Here is a 20,368-nt window from a genome sequence, read left to right as displayed (position 1 = left end):
GTTCTTAGTTTGCCATCTTGCTCAAGTATTTTGATTCCTGTATATTCTTATGTATATTCTTTATTGCTTTAGAATCTAGGTAGTGAGGGAGGTAGCAATTATGTACATCCTCAATTTTTTTTTCAACCTGACATGCTGAAGAAATGATGAGAGAGACTCATGGTGTCTAACTTCATATAGCTTATAGAATAAAGGGGAAGACAAAAATAAGCATATAAATGACTAATATACAAAAATAAAGATATCATAACCTAGACTATAAAGGAAGCAGAAACTAGGGACTGAATGATCGAAAGTGTCCTGGGCAGTCCAGGCTGCTATAACAGAATACTATAGACTGTGGATTAAGCAACAGAAATTTAATTCTCACACTTCTGGAAGCATGAAACTCTAAGATCAATTTGCCATGAGATCTGGTGTCTGGTGAGGGCTGTCTTCTAGGTTTGCACATAGCCACATTCCTGCTGTGTCCTCATGTGGTGGAAAGAGAGTGTGCTGGTGTCTTTCCTCATATGAGGCTCTCCCATCATTATCTAATTCCCTTCCAAAGTCCCTATCTCTAAATACTATCACATTGGGCATTTAGGCTTCAAATATATGAATTCGGGGGAGGGTTACAAATATTTAGTTCATATCAGGAAGTGTATTAATTTGCTAGGGCATCTGTAGCAAAGTACCGAAACTGGATGGTTTAAAAAATATAGAGGTATTGTCTCACAGTTCTAGAAGGTTGAAGTCTAAAACCAAGGTTTCAGCCTTGTTCCTTTTAAAGCCTTGGGGGAAAATCGTTCCTCACTTCTCCCAGCTCCTGGTGTTTGCTGGCAATTTTTGGCATTCTTTGGCTTGCAGATGCATTGCTCCAGCCTTTACCTCCATGGTCACATAATGGTTTTCTCTCTGTGTGTCTCTTTCTCTCTTCTTATAAGGACATCAGTCATGTGTTCTATAAGGGGCGTTCCCTATAGGGGCCCATCCTACTCTAATATAACCTCTTTTTAACCTATTCTATCTGTAACAGCCCTGTTTCCAAATAATGTCACATTTTGAGTTACTGGGGGTTAGTATTTTACATATCTTTTTTTGGAGAACACAATTCAATCCAAAGCAGAAGGTAATGCAACTTTAAACAAGGTGATCAAAGAATGCCTCTCTGTGGACAGGATTTTTAGGGGTATATTGGAGGCAAGGAATCCAGTGAAACAGCCATGGCCATAACAGCACACAGAGCCAAGTAATGGTATGTGCAGCAGCCCCAGTGGGAGGAGGGGTCAGGGTGAATTTTGAGAATTGAAAGAAAGCCAGGCTCGTTGGTACCTGTGAGTAGGGGGGAGATGACCTGCGATGAAACTGGAGATGTAGCAAGCAACTGGATCATGAGAGCTTTATAAGCCAGATGAAGGTTTGGGCTTGATTCTCAAAGCTCTAGAATATCCTGCTCTGCTCATCCTGGCTGCTGCGGGAACAGACTGGAGATCACATAGGTCGGGGAGACCACTTAGGAAACTGATACTTACCTGGTAATTCCTTCAATCTTTTTGATTTTTCAGAGGAGACAAATGAGTGAGAGAGACAGAAGATGTTTTTTGCTACCTCTTATACAAATGGAGACGATCTAACAGACAGCGAGAAGTGAGGGTGTGGAAGAGACAGACACTTAGAAGAGATCCTGAGCACAGGGGAGACATAGGCCTGCTGAAGAGGAGGCATAGCTATGGGACTGAACTGGAATTAGGATGCTTGAAACCCATACTCTATTGTGATGCCAGGGAGCAGGATATGACTATTGGCGGGACAGCTGGAGTATGGTGCAGGAAATGTCAATTAGGAAAAGGAGAACCATGACAATAGAGGCCAGAGATGGGGCAAATATTTCAGGCAGCCAGGTAGAGAGGAAGAGCGCCAGGCCAAAAGGATGGCAGATGCTGACAGGATGAAGGGAAGAGAATGACATCATCCAAAAAGAGGCAAGATTTTGCAGCTGAGAGTGGAAGATATGGACCAGAAAAGATCATGTATCCAGAGGAAGAAGAACTTCTGCTTGAGATGTGACCAGAAGCACGGACCTGGAGAACAGTCCTTCCACAAAAAAGTTTAAATATCCAAGGAATTTGACGAATAGGACACAGGCATTCCAGAGGATATAGTGGAAGGTTTGGGGAGGAGGGAAGGAGAGGAGTGTGATGGGTTGGATCCAGGAATGCATAGAGCAATGTTAGTGCAAAGAGTTACATTTTATGCATATAATCATCTGTTCGTGTTCACTAATATTTTGAGTAGGCCAAGAAAACTAGGTCAACCTCATATAAGGCAGGGATGAGAAACTCTCTGAGATTACAGAGAACAGATGTCAGCTTTAGCATCTGTGTAGCTCGGGTAAGCTGAAAAGATTAAGAACACATAGAAAGCATGGTGCCTCATTCTTAATGGAGCACACATAGTATCAAAGGAAGGAAGGAAGAAGAACGGTGAAACTTTGTTAAACTTAAGAGCATCTAGTACAGTTGGATGGTATAGCCTGAAGGGATGATTAAAAATAGAGAATCAGGACTGAAACCAATGGAATAACACTAGCTTTATCTGCTGCAAAGAAGAGCTACCTCTGAGATTCTTTATTTGCAACAAAATGACACCATCCTCTAAAAGTCACTGTTGGGGACTGTGGGGGATGCCATAGGGCACCACCTTATCCATCACGCAGGACTGAAGCTTTTATTGCACCAGTGGCAATACAATAGAAATACACATTTCAGTCTCACTCTGGACCTACTGATTCAGAAACTCTGAAGGTGCAGCTCAGCAATCTGCTTTTTAGCAAACAATCCAGGTGATTCTGATGCACAGAAGAGTTTGAAACTCATTGTGCTAAAATTATTTTTTAAAAATATCACACATCTATAATTTTGAAGTATCACTGCTGAAGGCTCTCAGGTGACTCCCGTCCTTGACATTACCTTCTACCAAAGACAGCCAACTTGCCCACGATTACATTCCTAAGGAGTGGGGAGAGACAGCACACAGACAATGACTGATCCAGGGTGGCTTTCTTGCCTCAATGTGGGCTATCTTTGAAGGACCACCCCAACTTCAGAGCTCTTATGTTTGGACCGGTAAACTCATGGACAAGAATGAAAGGAAAATTTTATTTTCTTCTTCCGTTTTGGGGGGAAGCCTTTATGTGCTTCCTTTCTCCAAGATCTGCAGGGCGTTTTGCACTTCAGGGCTGTGACCTTAATTTCCAGGATTTGGCTCCTCCAGAGATTAGGATGGAGTGACCCTGTTGAGGAGGGCATGGTGAGTGGGGCTTGAGGTACAGAGAGACCTGGGCCAGTCCTGGAGGTGGACATCCTGGCTGGTGACAAGACTGCTGGGAAATGGAGTGTCCTCTGGGCAGCAGAGGCCTGTGCCCCACCCTCGCATGGTAGAACTTCAGAAGAGACAGCTGGGAAGAAACAAATGTTGTGATGTCAGGAAAATCTGCTGAGTCTTCACTATCAGAAACTTCACAGAAGATGGAGTGCATTGTTCCCTTGAGCACATTCTACCAGCATGGTATCTTTTCAAGAATTTTAGAGGAGATATGTTGATAGGGCATTTGCTAAACGTATAATTAAAAAAAAAAAAAACAAATTGTAGTGCAATGAGTTTCAAACTCTGTTGTGCACCAGAATCACCTGGAATGTTTGCTAAAAAGCGGATAGCTGGGCTCCACCTTCAGAGTTTCTGAATCAATAGGTCCAGGGTGGAGCTGACATGTGTATTTATAACAACTTCCTAGAGTTGCTGATACTGCTGGTCCCCAGAACCACTGTCTTAGAGAGAACAGGATAAAAGTAAGACAAAGAGACCCATGGAGAACATAGTCCAAAGGCGTGTGTTTTCATTCACTGCATGCTTGCTTGCTCAGCACCTGATCTGTGCATCTACTGCCTTCTCCCTTAGTTTGTGTCCCCAGTGTCAGAATTTGGCTCTTCCTCTTTGTTGGCAGTGTCTGGCACTCTGTGGACCAAGGTCATAAATGGAGCTACGAGCCATCACACAGACCATGCTGGCCTGGTAGGGGAGCAGAGCTGATGTGTACCTTGAGGAATGTGCAGTTTGTGTAACGTACAAGGTGACCAGCAGAGGGTGAGAGTGGCCTGGGGCTCAGCAGGTGCATCCCTCACCCAGCTGGGCATCCAGAGTGTCTGCGCCTGTCCAGGAAGTTCTTTGCACAAAGAGTCTTCTGCCCCTCAAGCCACGCACTGTCTGAGCAGAGGGAAGGGTTGTGTCCACCCAGAGAGGGGCCGTCTTCTCATTTGCACAAGGGCCAAGTGTAAGCCTGCAGAGTCCTAAGCTGTGAGAGCAAAGCAGGAACTCAGCTGAAGAGGCTCTTTTCACAGCCACCCAAAGACCCTGGGGAAAGTGCACCTGTGAGACTGTGGAGAAGGATGGGGCTTCCCCGAAAGGAGTGACACTGGATTGATTTACTTTAGAAAATGGAGGACTGTTATGTTCCTTCCACCTGAGCATTGACCAGCCCACCACCATTTGCTGCTGGTCTCTGCATGACCTGAGTGGCATAGCTCATCTAGATTCCTGCTCTAAGCAGCATCAGCATTACCAGGGAGCCCATCCCAGACCTACAGAATCAGAAAACCAGGGCGTGGCCCAGCTGGAAGTGTTTTAACAAGCCCCCTCCTCCAAGGTGATTCTGATATACTGAAGCATTTGAGGTACTCTGGCTTGGAGCTTTTCCACTTCTAACAAACTTGGGAATCTCCTGGAGATTTTATCAAAGTCAGAATCTGAGATTGAAGTTCTGGAGTGGGGATTAAAAGTCTGTATTCTTAATAAGTTGCTTGGTAATGTGGATGCTGCAGATCCGCGAATTCACATTGAGTAACAAAGGTTTATATTAGATTAATGGTTCTTGACCTTAACCTCTGTTTTTCTCTTGGCTGTTATTAAAAAACAAACAAACATAGACGGGGTAGCCTATAAACAACCAAAATTTATAGCTCACAGTTCTGGAGGCTGGAAAGTCCAAGATCAAGGCAGATTTGGTGTCTAATGGGGGTCTGCTTCCTGGTTCATAGATGATACCTTAGCTCTCTGGGCCCTCTTTTATAAGGGCACTAATCCCATTCATGAGAGCTCTGTGCAGAGGTGCCACCTCTTCACATTGGTAACTAAAATGTCAGCATATGAATTTTTGGGGGACACAAACAGCAACTTCACATAACACGTTGAAATATATGGATGTTTGAGTCCCATCCACGGAGGTCCTGTGCCAGTTGTGGCATGAGCTGGACTGGAAATTGGACCTTGTTTTAAAATGTATTTATAGCTCCCCTGCTGATTCTAATGTGCAGGCAGATGTCAGGAGCCCCTAGCCTAGAAGCAAATGGGTCAGGCTCTTAGAAGGATATAAGTTAAGGGGAAGTTAAAGGAGGAATTTGGGAGCAATCTGCTCCTTCTGGCTGATGAAAGGCTAGGGATTGTGGGGAATGCCAAAGAGGCCAGAGACATCATTTTAAGTGAGTTGCTCCTTGTTTAAATGAGGCCTTTGGGCCTCTGCTTCACATTCTCAGAACAAATAATGATGGCATTTGGCAAAAGGCAGGATTCTTCTGCATTGTGGGATATTCAGCATAGAACTGGCTCTCTTTATCAGCTCCTGATTTGCTCTCCCTGCTTGCACGCTAGCACTGGATTTTTGCTTCTTTAATCTTTTTACCCTCCTTTGTTTAGTTATTAAATTCCATTTTGTCATTTAACCTGATAACCTACATTTTGGTTGTCATGGAAAACAACATCCTGACTTGTAAAACTGGAAGGTTGTTTCAGGACCCAGAAACTGCATCAGGCAGTGCTCAGAATCCACTGTCATCATATTTGGAGCCTCCTCTGGGATGGGTTTCTGAGTGGCCATATATTGCTTTGTAATGAAGAGGAGACTGTGGAGGACAGGGTGACCACTCTGCTTTTAGACATCATTAGTGTAGGGGCAGGACTGTTGATAGTAGCCTTAAATGACTTCAGTAAAAACAGTGTATTTTTATTTTTATATTCCAATGGCCATAGGATCAAGGCCAGAATTAGGATGAACTGGGGAATAAGTTTTCTTGACTGTAAGTTGTAAAATGTGTAGTTTTTAAGTATGATTTTAAAAACGCATATTTCCTGTGAATAGCAGGGCAGAATTTTACTTTGGAAATGAACTTCAAAGGTTAACTTGTTTTAATTATTTAGAAAGTGAAGACGGGATTAAAACAGATAAATAGGATTCTACAACACAAATCAAATGTAAAGAACTACAGAATATTAATTTTGCTCGTCTTTTAGCATATTTGGTATTACAAAAGAATGCGTAATATAACCAAGAGAAGAAATCTTCCTTCAGTCTGTAGTTTAAATTTAACATGGATCAATGTTATACTCAAGCACTTTTAAAAATGCCTGCACAGAATTGTTAGCCATTAATCTTTTTTCTTGCTTATTCACCTGTTTTTTAATCAATGCGTCTTTGACAAAATTGTTTATCAATGTCAGGAAATAAACGTGGTTATTTCCTTGAAATGCTAATGTGAAACCACTCAGGGAAAAAGCAATTCTAATCCAAGCTTGCCAATGGCGGTGTTGTCATAGGATCCTATTAAATTAGAATATATTAATCTACGCTGTGTGCTTGGCTATGGTATGGGGCAGGGCATTTCGTCTGCCTTTAAATGAGTCGGTTTTTAAAAGTTAAAATCTGGAAATGGAAAAAAAGTCTATATGGTTAGTAGCGATTATAGTTGGCAATGCGAACAAAAGAATCTGGTTCCCTTTCAATGGAATTATTTTAATTCATTAAATTATCAGAAAATTCCAGTCCTCGCCATCTATTCCAAGAGCATGCAGTAGGTGGCACCTAAAAGCTCTTTGGAGGCGAGCAGGCGCCATTTAAGCAAGAGCAGCAGCCTCTGCAGCAGTTGGCACATCTGAGAAGGCAGAGATTGAAGAGAGTAGGAGGAGCGTGCAGCGGCGGTGACAGTGCCAGGCCGGCGCGGCTCAGGCCAGCGCAGGTGCAGGGGCTGCGAGCGGGTGGAGCGCGAGGGCGCTGGGCGCGGGGCGCACGGCCGGCGGGCGGTGCAGGGCGCACGGCGGGCGAGCAGCTGACAGCATCGTCACGGCGGCGGGAGGGAGTGCGCTGCGCCTGCCTCCGGGAGGAGCCGCATCCACACACCCTGCGCTGCCCTGTCCTGCGCGAGCGGAGCTCTGAAGAAGCTCTGAGCGGAGTTGTGTTCTTCCCCAGGTAACCGATTTCCCCCTTCTGCCTTGGCTTCGCTGCGTCCGCACTGGGGCACGGGCGGCTTTGGCATGATTGTTTGCCAGCCCCTGGAAAGGGATTACCCCTCTCAGGGAGGGCGAGTCAGCATGTACTGGAGTTGGTAAGAGGGAAGAAACCTGCATTTCTGTATCCTTGTTAGGGAGGATGAGCATCATGCTACCCTTGTCTAAAACATGTTCTTTTTTAAAAATCTGTATCTTACGTATTATTAGGGATTCCTTCCAAAACAGGATTTACCGTTTTGGAAAATTCTACGGTGCAGGTGTTTCTGTTAATGTGGGAGTTTAATGGATTTAGGAAAAGAGTAAGAAGATGTGGTCTAGAGTAAGAAAAAAAGCCAAGCACACTAGAGACTGCCGTTTGGTTCGGCATGCTTTCATCCTCGACTGCTTCACTTCATGTGCTTGGCTGAGACCTGTCTAAATCTTTTGTTTGTCTTCTTAAAGAATATGTTTCATGATATCTACATGTGCTCCTTTCCGCTTCCTTGTTGTAAGAGCAGAAGATGGGCAAGGGGCTGCATCCAGTCCTTAGTTGTAAGACTGTGTTTTCCCATCAGATGACAATGTCTGCTGACAGCTCCTAGGCTCGCCTGAAAAGCAGTGCTGGCTTCTGGCGGTGTGGGAACCTGCCTCTCTCCTTCTCTCTAGAAAAATGCTGTTTTTCCTCTTTAAAACTCCAATTCACAGTCTATGTGGGTTTGGGAGACTTTTAAACTAGAAACTCTGTGACTCATCTGTTACATCCATTGAATGTTGGAATACAACATTGTGGTGGAATTCAGTTTCTTCCTACTGTGCAGAGACACAGCTTGCCTTCCCTAGGAATTTATTTTACATATTTGCCCTTGTTATCTTTTAAATGGATCCCTTCAGATGTGAGAAGCTAGTCTAGCATATCAGAACTTTTCTGCTTCAAACTAAAAATTTTCAAAAATATTATTTTTAAGGAAGATTTTCTAGGTAATGCTAAAAGTCTGGAGCATTTTACATTTCAAATCAGTCACAATGCGCTCCATTTCCAGTGGCATTTGGATTTGAGGAGGTGGAGTGGGAGGGAGAGAAAAGGGGAGGATAAAATTAGAATAAATTTAACTAATTTGTAGGGGAATCATACTTTTTTTTCTTCTTGGTTGTTGCCTGAAGTTGCAAATTGTCCACAATTTTATCTATCTCTGGAAACGCAGGAGGCTTTGTGGGCTGGGGACAGGAAGACACACAGTTCATTTTATAGAAATAAAAGATACAGTGGCAAGGAAACATTTTCATCCCATTTAACATATGGCATTTAATTTGGTAATAGTCCTGGGCAAGCACAGGGAAAGGAAGGAGAAAGGAGAGGGAATTGCTGTCTATACCAAGGCACAGAACTGCTCACACTTCAGTGATCCCTGCAGATGGGAAGTATGTGTTCATGGTTATTGTAGAAACCTCCAGAATCTTTCTTTGTTACAGCTTTAATAGAGTTGTTCCTAAGAGGCAACTCAGAAAACATACAGATTAAATGCCAAGTTGTGGAAGTCACTTTTCAGCTTGTGTCTAACAACCCAGCATTCTTAGCAAAGCAGTTTCCTCATGAGAAGAGTGGAGGAGACCTTTTTTTTAAAAAAAGTATTTATTGTATGTTGTTCGTATCCTATACACCACACATGACTTTTACTCTATTGGAAATGTGTTATTTCAGTGGTAAATACTGCATATCTTACTGAAAAATTAAAACCTTTTAAGAAACAACTGGGGTGCTTTTGTCAAAAAGAGAGTGTGTCTGTGATAATAGAAAGTATTGTTCATTCTTCTAATTTGGAGACCAGAGTTGATATGTTGAAAATTAACCTATTTATTTATGCAAAATCATCATTTCCCTATGACAAATGCCGTACATTTTTCCACCAGAGAATTTCTTTGTAAGAGGAGCATTCAGTTGTCTGGGGTGGAGTGGTTGCCTGCCAGCTGTTTTAAGTAAAAAAAGTGTTTGGTGTTGATCTGCAACTTTCAATTCAGATAAGAACCATTCCCAGTTCTCACTCATATGGTGGATTGGCTCTAGCTATCATCAGTCTATCTACCTGGTATGAGTATTGACAGTGGACAGATGTCTTTTTAAGAGCAGAACTGATTTGTAGGACACTGATTTTGGTTATGATTTTTCCAGGAAAACAGCTGCTCAATCAAAGGGGAATATGATGGTTGTTATGTTGTCAAAATTGCTGATGGCTTTTTAAGAGTTAAATTTACTAATTCATGCATACATATTTAAACATGAACTTAAAGTTATTTAACTGGTGTCAAATAGTGCTTTAGTTTTCATTATATGACATGGCTTGCAACTCTCTCCTCACTGACGGGGAAGGGCTCTTTGAAGTACTAAAAACAAATGCTCCCCCATTCTCTCCTTCTTTGCTCTCAGCCACTGGCAAATTTAGGAAAGAGATTCCTTATAGCTGTCTCCTAAATGCAGTGAAGTGTTTTCTTATAAATCAGTACTGTACAATAGAATTGAAATGTGTGAGTCACGTGCACAGTTTAAAATGTCCTAATGGAAAAGTAAAGAGAAACAGCTGAAATTAATTTTAATGATATATTTAAGCCAGCATATAAAAAAATGACCATTTAGATATAATCCATACAAAATCCTAATAAGATCTTTTTAAATGCCTGCTGAGGACTTACAAGACATCTCAGTTTGGATTAGCTGTGCTTCCAGTGCTCAATAGCCCATGCAGCTGATGGCTACTGTATTGTCCAGCACAGCTATATATCATTACTCAATTGACAGTAATTTAAAAGCTAAAATGTTCGGCACCATCACCAACTAAGCGCTATCAAAAATAAATATACAAATGATCTCAGACTGCTGTGAGTTATGTGTCCTTCTCTTTCCTGCCATTAACTGTGGTGCTGTCTTGAACCTATTACTTAGTTATTTATCAGAAAGACAAAAGGATTAGATCAAATAATTCCTATGATTCTATGAAAAATAACCAGTGAGTAGATACGGGGGATCCAACCTGCATACAGCCTAGGGGTTTATTGTGGCAGAAACAAAGGAAACAGGTATGCCTGATGGGCGTCATCATTTTGCACCACTACTAACTTCTATCCCAAGAAGTACTGCCCCCCTGGGTTTGCTTCAACGTTATTCTTGATTACAGAGTTCAGCAATTAGTCCGCAAGTCCCATTATGGGTCATTCAATTTTCATATAATTTCTTTTACTGAACAAGCAGCAGTAAACCCATTATAAAACTAATGAACAGCTAGTGGGCTATTCTGCACTATGCAATAAAATATATTTCACAGATCTTTTAGTATTATGCTTTACTGGTATGAGTATTTTCAATGTTTGTGTCTATTTGACACCATTAGATAAAGTTTAGGGTGAAATCTCATGCTTTATAATTGACCCATGAATACCGGATTCTTGAAATACAGAAATTAATGACCTTAATGAAAATATGTCCATTTCTTTATCTAGTCCCTGAATACTTCCATGATCAGTGAGTGCTCGTGGGGTGGGTACAATTTCCATCACATGGTTCTCTGTCTCAGAAATTATGATAGGAGACTTAAAGAGGGCAGCGTTTTGTATAAAAGGATCTGGGGCAATATTTTTCTAAAGCTAATTAATGTCTGCAAAGTGATTATTTTTTCTGAGAAAATAAGAAGGCAAGAACTTTCCATTAGGCTTTCCCATAATAAACACACACACGCTCTTACTCCTTTACCGTCTTTAGATAATCATCAGAGCTCAGACAAAGGAGCCCGAAGGAGGAAGCTTTCCTTCCTCTGTCATCCTTACATTCTGATTGTTTTATTGGAGCACTTTTGTGCCTTTTGAGTTTGGGAGATTCTCTCTAGAAGATGCTGAACAAAAAGGAAAAGTGATCAGAATCCAGGTTTCTGCATCGAGGGCAAATCCAGGTGGAGTCCACTCAGCTCTCTATTTGCATAAAAAATCCAGCTCAGTGCCATTTTTGTACAAACTTAGACTCATCTCCCCAGCCTTATCACCCAGCTACCTACCACCCCAATTACACGCATACACACACACACACACACACACACATACGATCAATGGAGTATTTCATTGCCTCCTTGCCTATAAAACAATCATCTGACACTTAAAAAGGGATTGACTAAACCTTTTGCTTCCTTCTCTTTACCTTTGTGCTTCTCTCTTGGGACCTCTTTGGCCTTCACCGGGTTCTTATTACAGAATGAATGGGAGCAGACCACAAAATGTAAAACTGACATTAGCTTTTGAGTAAGGTCTGTGTAAATGTTTGCAAGCCAGGAAGAGATAGAACTACTGGATAATAGAAATGGCTGGGTAACCTAGATTTTGAAAAGAACTTGAATTTCTCTGAATATCATGAAAACCATGTGCTTATCTGTTTTTTTAATTTTGCCAGATTTACATATAATGCTTTGTGCCTCTCTTTTTTGTTCTTCCATTCTTTAAATGCTAGTTTAAATTCCTCCACATACACAATAGTTTTAAGATGCAGAAATAAATCAAGTTGTTGTAACAAATATTTAAACATAAAAAATGAAGAGGTAAATATGGGAGAATTTTTAGTAGTTTCAGAGTAGGGGAGGACTTTTTAAGGATGAACTCAAACTGAAATACTAAAAAGGAAAAGTTTGTTAAATTGGATACACAGAAATTTTATATTTCTGTCTAGAAGACAATAAAAAATAGATAACATCAAAGGAAAGACATTTGCAACATATTTCAGATGAGGCCTAATTTTTTAAAAGACAGTGGTTCTCAACTTTTGTAAGCATCAGAATCACCTGATGGCCTTGCTAAGCCTGAGATTGCTGACTTCAAACCCATGCGACTCTGATTCAGCTGATCTGACTCAATGGGGACCAGGCATTTCTAACAAGGTCCCAGTGAAGGGGATAGTGCTGATCTTTCAAGCGCAGCTGGAGAGCCATGGCCTTGATCTAAGATAATATCATCCCTGCAAACTACTAAAAACTGAGCAAAGAACAAGAACACACCGGTTTCAAAGATACAAATACCAATTACTTTTAACAGAAAAGATGCTCAATGCCACCCAAATTAAGTAAATGCAATTAATTCAGTAATGAGAAACAGACATCTTGTTTCAATTGAAGGGATCAAAGAGTTTGATAATACACCATACTATGCAAGGTTTGGGGAAATAGCACTCATACACCATCATGGGACAGGTGGTGGAGAACTTGGTAGTAATTTTCAACAGCAACAGGCAATCTCTACCAAATTTGACGTATACCTACCCTTTGATTCTGCAGTTCCATTTATAGGAGTTTTCTCTACAGATAGACTCAGAAACATGAAATATTTATGTATAAGGCTATTCATTGAGCAAAAGACTGAAAATAGCAAGAAAGTGGTTAATAAATGATAGCTTATCCCTCAGCAGAGTCTTCTGAAGCTGTTAAAAAACACAGTCTGGCTCTATATATACTAATATGAACAAATCTGTAGATGGCTCCTAACTTGCAATGCTTCAATATATGATGTTTTGACTTTACAATGGTGGGACTACTATATACATTCAGTAGAAAGTGTATTTCAATTTTTGATATTTTCCTGGGCTGGCGATATGCAATGATATATTTTATGATATTCTCTCACTATGCTGGGCAGTGGCAGTGAGCCATAGCTGTTAGTTATCCCCATGATCACCAAGGGAAACAACCGATACTCTATAATTGACTATGTTGCCAGAAGACTTTGCCCAACTGTAGGCTAATGAAGGTGTTCTGTGCACGTTTAAGGTAGGCAAGGCTAAGCTATGGTATACAGCAGGTTAGTTGTATTAAATGCATTTTTGACATGATATTTTCAACTTATGAGGGGTTTATCAGGACGTAGCCACATGGTAAGTTGAGGAGCAACTGTACATGAAACACTGTGTATACCATACTTCCATGTATTTGTCTATCTCTCTGACTAAATAGCTATCAATTGATATCTATCTCTCTTTGACTATGCACCATTTTGTTAACACTTGATCACAATGCTGCTCCCTTACCAATGACCACTCAAATCATTTAGTCACATGCTAAATGTTCCACTACCATTCAATTTGTGCTTTTGACAAGAGACCATTTCTGGTGATTGAGAAAAAAATCATGTTGAGTAAGTTGCCATTGTGAGTTAATGTGAAACAATGAGCCAATTAAGTTAACACATTCTGTAAGAATATTCAGGGCTGGGCACCATAATTGCAAACCATCTTATCCACACACTTGGCTTCCATCCCTACCTCAATGCAGGTAGCTCACACCTGTAATCCCAGCACTTTGGGAGGCTGAGGCGGGTGGATCACGAGGTCAGGAGATCGAGACCATCCTGGCTAACACCGTGAAACCCTGTCTCTACTAAAAAATTACAGAATATTAGCCGGGCATGGTGGCAGGCGCCTGTAGTCCCAGCTACTCGGTAGGCTGAGGCAGGAGAATGCCATGAACCTGGGAGGTGGAGCTTGCAGTGAGCCAAGATCTCACCACTGCACTCCAGCCTGGGCGACAGAGCGAGACTCCGTCTCAAAAAACAACAACAACAAAAAGAATATTCAGTCGTATTCTCTATCCTTTAGGACAATTCCAGATTCCACTGAAGTTGTTCCACTTCCATTATGGAAACAGAAGCTATGTTCAGGGCAGAAGGGTCTTGCCCTGCAATCCTGAGACTGCAGATGGAACCCAGATCTCTTGGTTGTGGCACTTGTACTAAATAGGAAACTTATACTAATTAGAAACTGTGAGTCTTTTACCCCAGCATTGAAAGACATGTAAATACTAAATATCATCTTATCTTCCATTACCTTCTCTTAAGACTGGCAAAGACTGACAAATGAGACTCCTTATTCTGACTCTATTCTCCCATGGCCTGGGCCTTCTCTGGTCAGGCTTATGAGGACACTTTTGGCCCTACTGTTAAGGCTACATTGAAATCATGAATTAAATATCCCATGATGTAAGTATAACCCATATTTTCCTCCAAACACGTGTTTTCTTGACCTCGTGGTGTAGTTGTTCAGAGTTCAGCTTTTGGTGTGGACCTTATATGAAGCATGTATAACATTTTTGATGTGTCAGAAAACATACACAGTTATCCATTATAAGCTGCCTAACATCATCATTGCATTTTTTAAATGAATATTTTATAAGTTTCAAAGTTGCTTGGCAATATTTTAGGTTAGTCTGAAAGGCTTCCTTCTGCAACAGTTTAGAATCCAGCGCTCCTTGTTCATTTGTTACTAATTTGGGTTGGTTTGAGTGCCTTCCCAGATTAGCTATGATTACTATGCCTAGGTGCACTAAAATGTATATGAAGATTCTGTCCCCAGATACCTGCATGGCATGAAATGTTCATCCAGAGCTTCCTTGTTTTAACTGAAGCCTAGACCATTTTTCTGGTCCCCTAGGCTCTTGTGATTGTCTGCTCCTCTTCCATGTGTGTTTGGGCTTACCTAAACTTGAGTTCAAATGTGGATTCTGTCACTAGTTGTGCAACAATTCTCTGTGACTTTAACCATCCAGAGCCTCAGTTCTCTTATCTGTAAAACGGGGCTACTAAGAGCTAAGTAAATCAAAAGGTGTCTTAAAGATGAAGCTTGCCTAGAACCTCTGGATTCTAGCTAGGTAATAAGGGTTCAGGCTGTTTGGGTGGTTGCTATATTTGGGTGATGAATATTTGAGTGGTTCCCTTTCTCAGTGTCTCAGGTTTATTCCTCTCTTTTATAACTTGGCACGAAGCCCATTGTCTTAGAGTTGTACTTTATTTCTGGATGGAATTCTGGCTTCAGCTTCAGCCCTTTCTGATTTACGAGAGAGCTCACATTCTCAAATGAATGTTAAAATGTTCCATTTTCTCCTATACATCTTTCTGTTTTCATTGGACCAACTGGGACTCTATTTTTTATCTGGTTAAATCCACTTTCCTCCTTTCGCCAATGTTCCTTTCCTCTGTTGACTGCACTCATCTCCCCATAGGAGTTCCTGACTCTGAATTCATACGGTTTTGAATATGAAAGAACATGTCTTGGTTGATATTCTTGTTTTTCTAGCCTTGAGCTGTTCATCTGTGTAAAGATCCTGGGCATCCTGGCCTTGACTGGAAGCCTGCCAAGAGCTCCTCAGGTATTAGGACTGTATGAGGTTATTGATCATTGGATTCTAGACACACTGGTAACTATTCCCTCCTATTGCTAACCTGCCTGGTCACCATGGAGCAGACACAGATAAATTTTCATTGATTAATGGCTCCTAGGTCCTTACTATATGCCCTTGCTCTCTTCTGACCTCCTGGAAATTGTTCTTCACTCAGCAAGGGTGTTGGCCCCTGGTTCATTGTCTTCCTTCTGACCTCATGTTCAGATCTCATCCAGGGTCACTTCACTCTTTTTCCATCACTCTTCTTATGCTCCACAGGCACAGGAGGACCTTTTCAGGACTGGACACTCTTGCATTTCTAGGGGGACCAGAGGGAGCCTCCTCACTCTGACCATAGCACTTCCTTTTGGCCCTCAGCAGGAACTAACATTTGATCTTGCTAGTAAATTCAGCCGTTACCTTCTCTTTAAAATGTGTACATGTCTATATATCTGTATTTGAAAATTAATGTTTAAAAACTTAAAAAATCAAAACTGTGTACTGTGTAGCCACCAATTCACAATCTTTCCTCTGATTCACAACCAAAGTCTCAGGAAGTGTTTCTAAGCTGCCTATCTCAGTTTCTACATTTTATGCTCACTTCTCAATCCACTGCAATCTTCTTCTACCCTGTGGTGCCACTGAAATGCCTCTTGCCGATTCACCAGTGACTTGCATTGCTTTGCATCCAGTGGGCAATCGCCAGTTCTCATTTGACTTCACTTCTTAGTGCCATTTCACAAAAGCAGATCCACTGCTTTTACCAAACATCAAATTATGGAGTCTCTTGAGGCCGTGTCCAAGTCATCAACTCCTTTCTCTTTGTTCTTGCAAACCATCTCATCCACACACTTGGCTTCCATCCCTACTTCAATGCAGGTAGCTCCCAAATGTGCATTCCTATCCCAGATGCTATAGCTAGCCCTGGGCATGTATCCACCTGTCTACCTGATGTGAGCCCCTGACTGTCCCAAAGGCACTTGGAGGGCTGCATCCTGAAAATTAAGCCAATGATTCCTCCCCTAAAACCTGTCTTTTGTCCAGGATTCTCTCAACAAATCATCTCATCCTAGCTATGCAGTTCTGTAAGTTGGAAATCTTGAGTTTTCTCTGATGCTTCCTTCTCCTCCACTCTACCTCAACCCTTTTTCCCACAGACCCATCACTAGTTGCTGTTGATGTCACCATAATTGTTTTCTGCCTCCTCTGCTCTCACCTTAGCCCAAGCTGCCTTTGTTTTTGACCAAATTGTCCACTTGACAAGGAAGCCAGGGCCCCTTCAGTGGCTGCCCTCTGCCCTCTACAAGCCGCATGTGATGTCAGCATGGCCTCTTTTCCAGACTTGCCTCACATGGCTTTCCCCTGGCGACCCACGGTGGCACTCTCCTTCCAGGAAGTGAAAGGCTCCGTGCTGTCTCCCTCCCCAGGGCCTGCCTGGGGCACATGGTCTGGGTCTGGCTTCATTAATCCATCTACAACAGAGAGCCATGGATATCACCAAGTAGCAACATTGCCCTGTCAGTGAAATAGCACATGTTCTGCACTAGTGCTCTGTGGTTGCAGCCTGGAAGCCCCATCTGAGATCCTGCCCAGCCCACAGAAACATATGTCACAGCAAAGTAGAGGTGAAGCCAGAGATCTTTGCTCACGTTGTTCTTGCCCGAGGCAAGTTGCTTAGCCTGCCCTTCCCAGTGTGCTCATTAGAAGCAAAATACAGATTCATGCATGCACTGAACAAATGCTTCTTGAACACTTCTTATGGGCCAGGCAGTGTTCAAGCACTGGGAGACAGGAATGAATGGAACAGACAAAAAGCCCTTAAGGAGCTTTTAATATAGTGGAAGTAAACACACATTTTTTAAAAAAGGAAATTACATACTATGTTCTAAAGCAAATGTGCGCTGGAGAAAATAAAGTGGGAAGATGCCACAGACTACTGGGTTGAAGATAGGGTTGAAAATTGAGATAGGGTGGTCAGGGAAATTCTCATTGAGCCGGTGATATTTTAACATAGGCCGGTGGGAGGCAAGAAAGTGAGGCCTTTGATTACCTGGGGGAAGAGGGTCTGGGTAGTGGGAGCAGCCAGGGCAAAGGTCCTGAGGCAGAAGCATGCCAGGTGAGTCCAGGAGCAAAGAGGCTAACGTGGCTGGAATTGAGTGAGCTGGGGGATAATGGTGGGAATGAGGGTAAGGTGTGGAGCAGAGCCCCTTAGCTGTTACTCTCAGGGAGATAGGGCCGATGATGGAGGGTTTTGAGCATAGGAATGACGTGTCCTGCAGCTTGAGTGGAGAATTGACTGGAGTGGCTCAGGGCCTGAGGCAAACTGATCACCCAGCAGGCTGCTGTAGTCCTCCAGGTAAGTGATGATAATGCCTGGAGAGCCTGCTAACAATGGAGAAGGTGATTTATGATGGGGTCTGGAAGAGTTTGGAAGATATCACTGACAAACCTTGCTGATGGAGTGGACTTGAAGAATAAGAGAACAAGAGGAGGTAAGGAGGACTCCAGGGTTCTTGGCCTGGATGACTGGAGGGATAATGTTGCTATGACTGAGGCAAATAAAACTGTAGGGGAGCAGTTTCAGGTGTAACAGGGTGTTTAGACTTGCACATGTTCTATTTGGGATGTGTGCATGGCACCCAGGTGGAGATGTTGAGGCAGGAGAGGGTTATATGAGCCGGCAGTTTTAGGGAGAGGTCCTGGCCATGGGTGTGCAGTTGGGGGTGCTGGTATATGAATGATATGGCATCTCAGATGCCCCCACTGACTGAGTGAGTAGAGTAGCAGCGAAGGAAGAGTAGCAAAGATAGGGTGTGGGCTCTCTCACAGACGAGCTAGTTGCAGTGATGGCGCTGATCTACCTCTCCTGCTGCCTCTACCCTGGTACAAGCCACCCTTGGCACGTATCAAGATTGTTGCTGGAGGCTTCTGACTGGAATCCTGCCTCTACTCCCGACCTTGGCCTGCAGGCCCTCAAAGGGGTACTTCTGCAATGGAGGTTCCACCCTATCGCTTCTCTGCTCAAAACCCTCCAGCTGTCTCCTGTTCTTCTTAGAATAAAAGTTGACCTTTCCCTGTGCTTACCTTTCCCTCTACATGACCTGCCTGTCCCGGCCCCTTTACTTTGCTGACCTCATCTGCTTTTCTCTCTCCATCCAAGAATTTATCCATGTGTCTTGAGCATGTTGGACAAGCATCTGTGTTTGCACCTGCTGCTCTCTCTGCCAGAAGAACCCCACCACCCACAGCACAGGTTTCCACAGAGTTCATGCCATTACCTGTCTCAAATTTTTGCTAACATATCAACTTTTCAGGGAGTCCTTCCCTGGTCTCTCATCATCTTTGATGCTCACTACATATTTTTGATATGTAATAAAAATACATTTTATTCATGTATTTTTGTCAGATGGTTCCACACTCAAAGAAATCCTGCATTTGGACGGCCTTTAAAATTAATTTTTAAATTTGATTTTCAGGTTCTTAATTGTGCTGATTGGAGAGTTAATTTTAAGGACACATTTACATTGCTTTGGGCTATCTCATGTAAGGGTGGAATCATTTTTATATGTCCCTTTCCAAAATGCTGTCTCTATAGGATGATTAGGTTTCCAAAGCAGGTACTGTGTCTCTCACCTTTAAATTACAGGGATGAAGAAAGTATGCATATTTTTGGAAAATACCTGCTCTGCTATATGGCATGCTACTGAAGACCTACCTAGTAGAAAACATCAATAAACTTAGAACAGTGCTTTTTGTATAAAAGAAAAATATGCACTTTGATATTAGTTCTGCAACTCTTTTTTTTTTTTTTTTTTTTTTTTTGCTTCAGAGTAACTAGCGAACCATTGTGTGATAGAAAATATTTTCATGGTTGCTGCACATCTCCATGTAAAGTATTGGAAAGATTCTATTGTATTTTAAAAGTCTGATTTTTATAAATGAAAAATAACATATCCAAGTGCATGCTATCCAGTAGCTCCCGCCTACTTTTGGCTTCAAGATCTTTTCTGCAATAGTGTAGTGATAAATGATGCCGTAAACTCACCTCTCGTTCTGTTTCTATCATGTTATCACATATCTTTGCGTAAGTTTTTATTTCAATTGCCATTGCCAACCTTTGAGTGGTTTTAAGTAGAGTTTTTCAAAACACTTTATTTACTTTTTTATAGTTGAATTCTCTTTGCTGCTACAACTTTCCTTTGTTGGATCACACACACAAAAATGTATTTCCACAGCAAATAATCAGTATGTGCTGAGTGTTTCTGATGTACCTGACATTGGGCTAGAGGCATGGAAGTGCTGGAGAATGAACCAAAAGTCCCTGCCTTCCTGTTGCTATTGACTGAGACAAAGATATTGATATTCGAGTAGAGAGTAGGAGAGAGAGAGAGAAAAAGAACAGAGATAAGTGCATAAATAAGCACTGAAAGAAGAATATATGTATCAAAGTATCTTATTGTTGAAAGAGAATCATTCTAGCAAATAATAAATGAGCTAAGGTTTATTGGGAACGTTTGTACTTTGGCCCAACTGTTTAGCAAAGCTCTGTGTGTAACTTCTAATAGGTTTGGCCCCTCTGTATCTGTGGCACCCACATCTGCAGATTCAATCAATTGAAAAAAAATTGGGAATAAAAGATGGTTGTGCCCGTACTGAACATGTAGACTTTCTTTCTCATGTCATTATTTCCTAAATGATGCAGCATAACAGCTATTTACATAGCATTTAAGTTGTATTAGGTATGATAAGTAACCTAGAAATGATTTAAAGTATCCAAGAGGATGTGCATAGGTTATAGGCAAGTACTACTCCATTATATATAAGAGACTTGAATGTCACAAAGTTTGGTATTCACAGGTGTCCTGGAAATGATCCCTCGCAGATACAAAGTAACAACTGTA

At 41.9% G+C, this 20,368-nt stretch overlaps 1 protein-coding gene across 4 annotated transcripts in view; it reads left to right on the top strand.

Moving 5' to 3' along the window:
- DIRAS2 (DIRAS family GTPase 2) overlaps positions 1-20,368 on the top strand; it is a 155,030-nt gene that overhangs the window by 114,966 nt on the left and 19,696 nt on the right. For 2 of the 4 annotated variants that reach the window (XM_032164501.2, XM_032164502.2), the window contains exon 1: positions 6,962-7,276. The exons of the other annotated variants lie outside the window; for them this stretch is intronic. The gene's annotated coding sequence lies outside the window, so the exon portion shown is untranslated. Of the gene's footprint in view, positions 1-6,961; positions 7,277-20,368 lie in introns of those variants that run through there. 4 annotated transcript variants of the gene reach the window in all.

Source organism: Hylobates moloch, unplaced genomic scaffold (genome assembly GCF_009828535.3).
Source record: "Hylobates moloch isolate HMO894 unplaced genomic scaffold, HMol_V3 SCAFFOLD_10, whole genome shotgun sequence".
NCBI lineage: Eukaryota > Metazoa > Chordata > Mammalia > Primates > Hylobatidae > Hylobates > Hylobates moloch.
The sequence above is the reverse complement of the archived record's forward strand: the minus strand, read 5'-3'. Positions and strand labels throughout refer to the sequence as shown.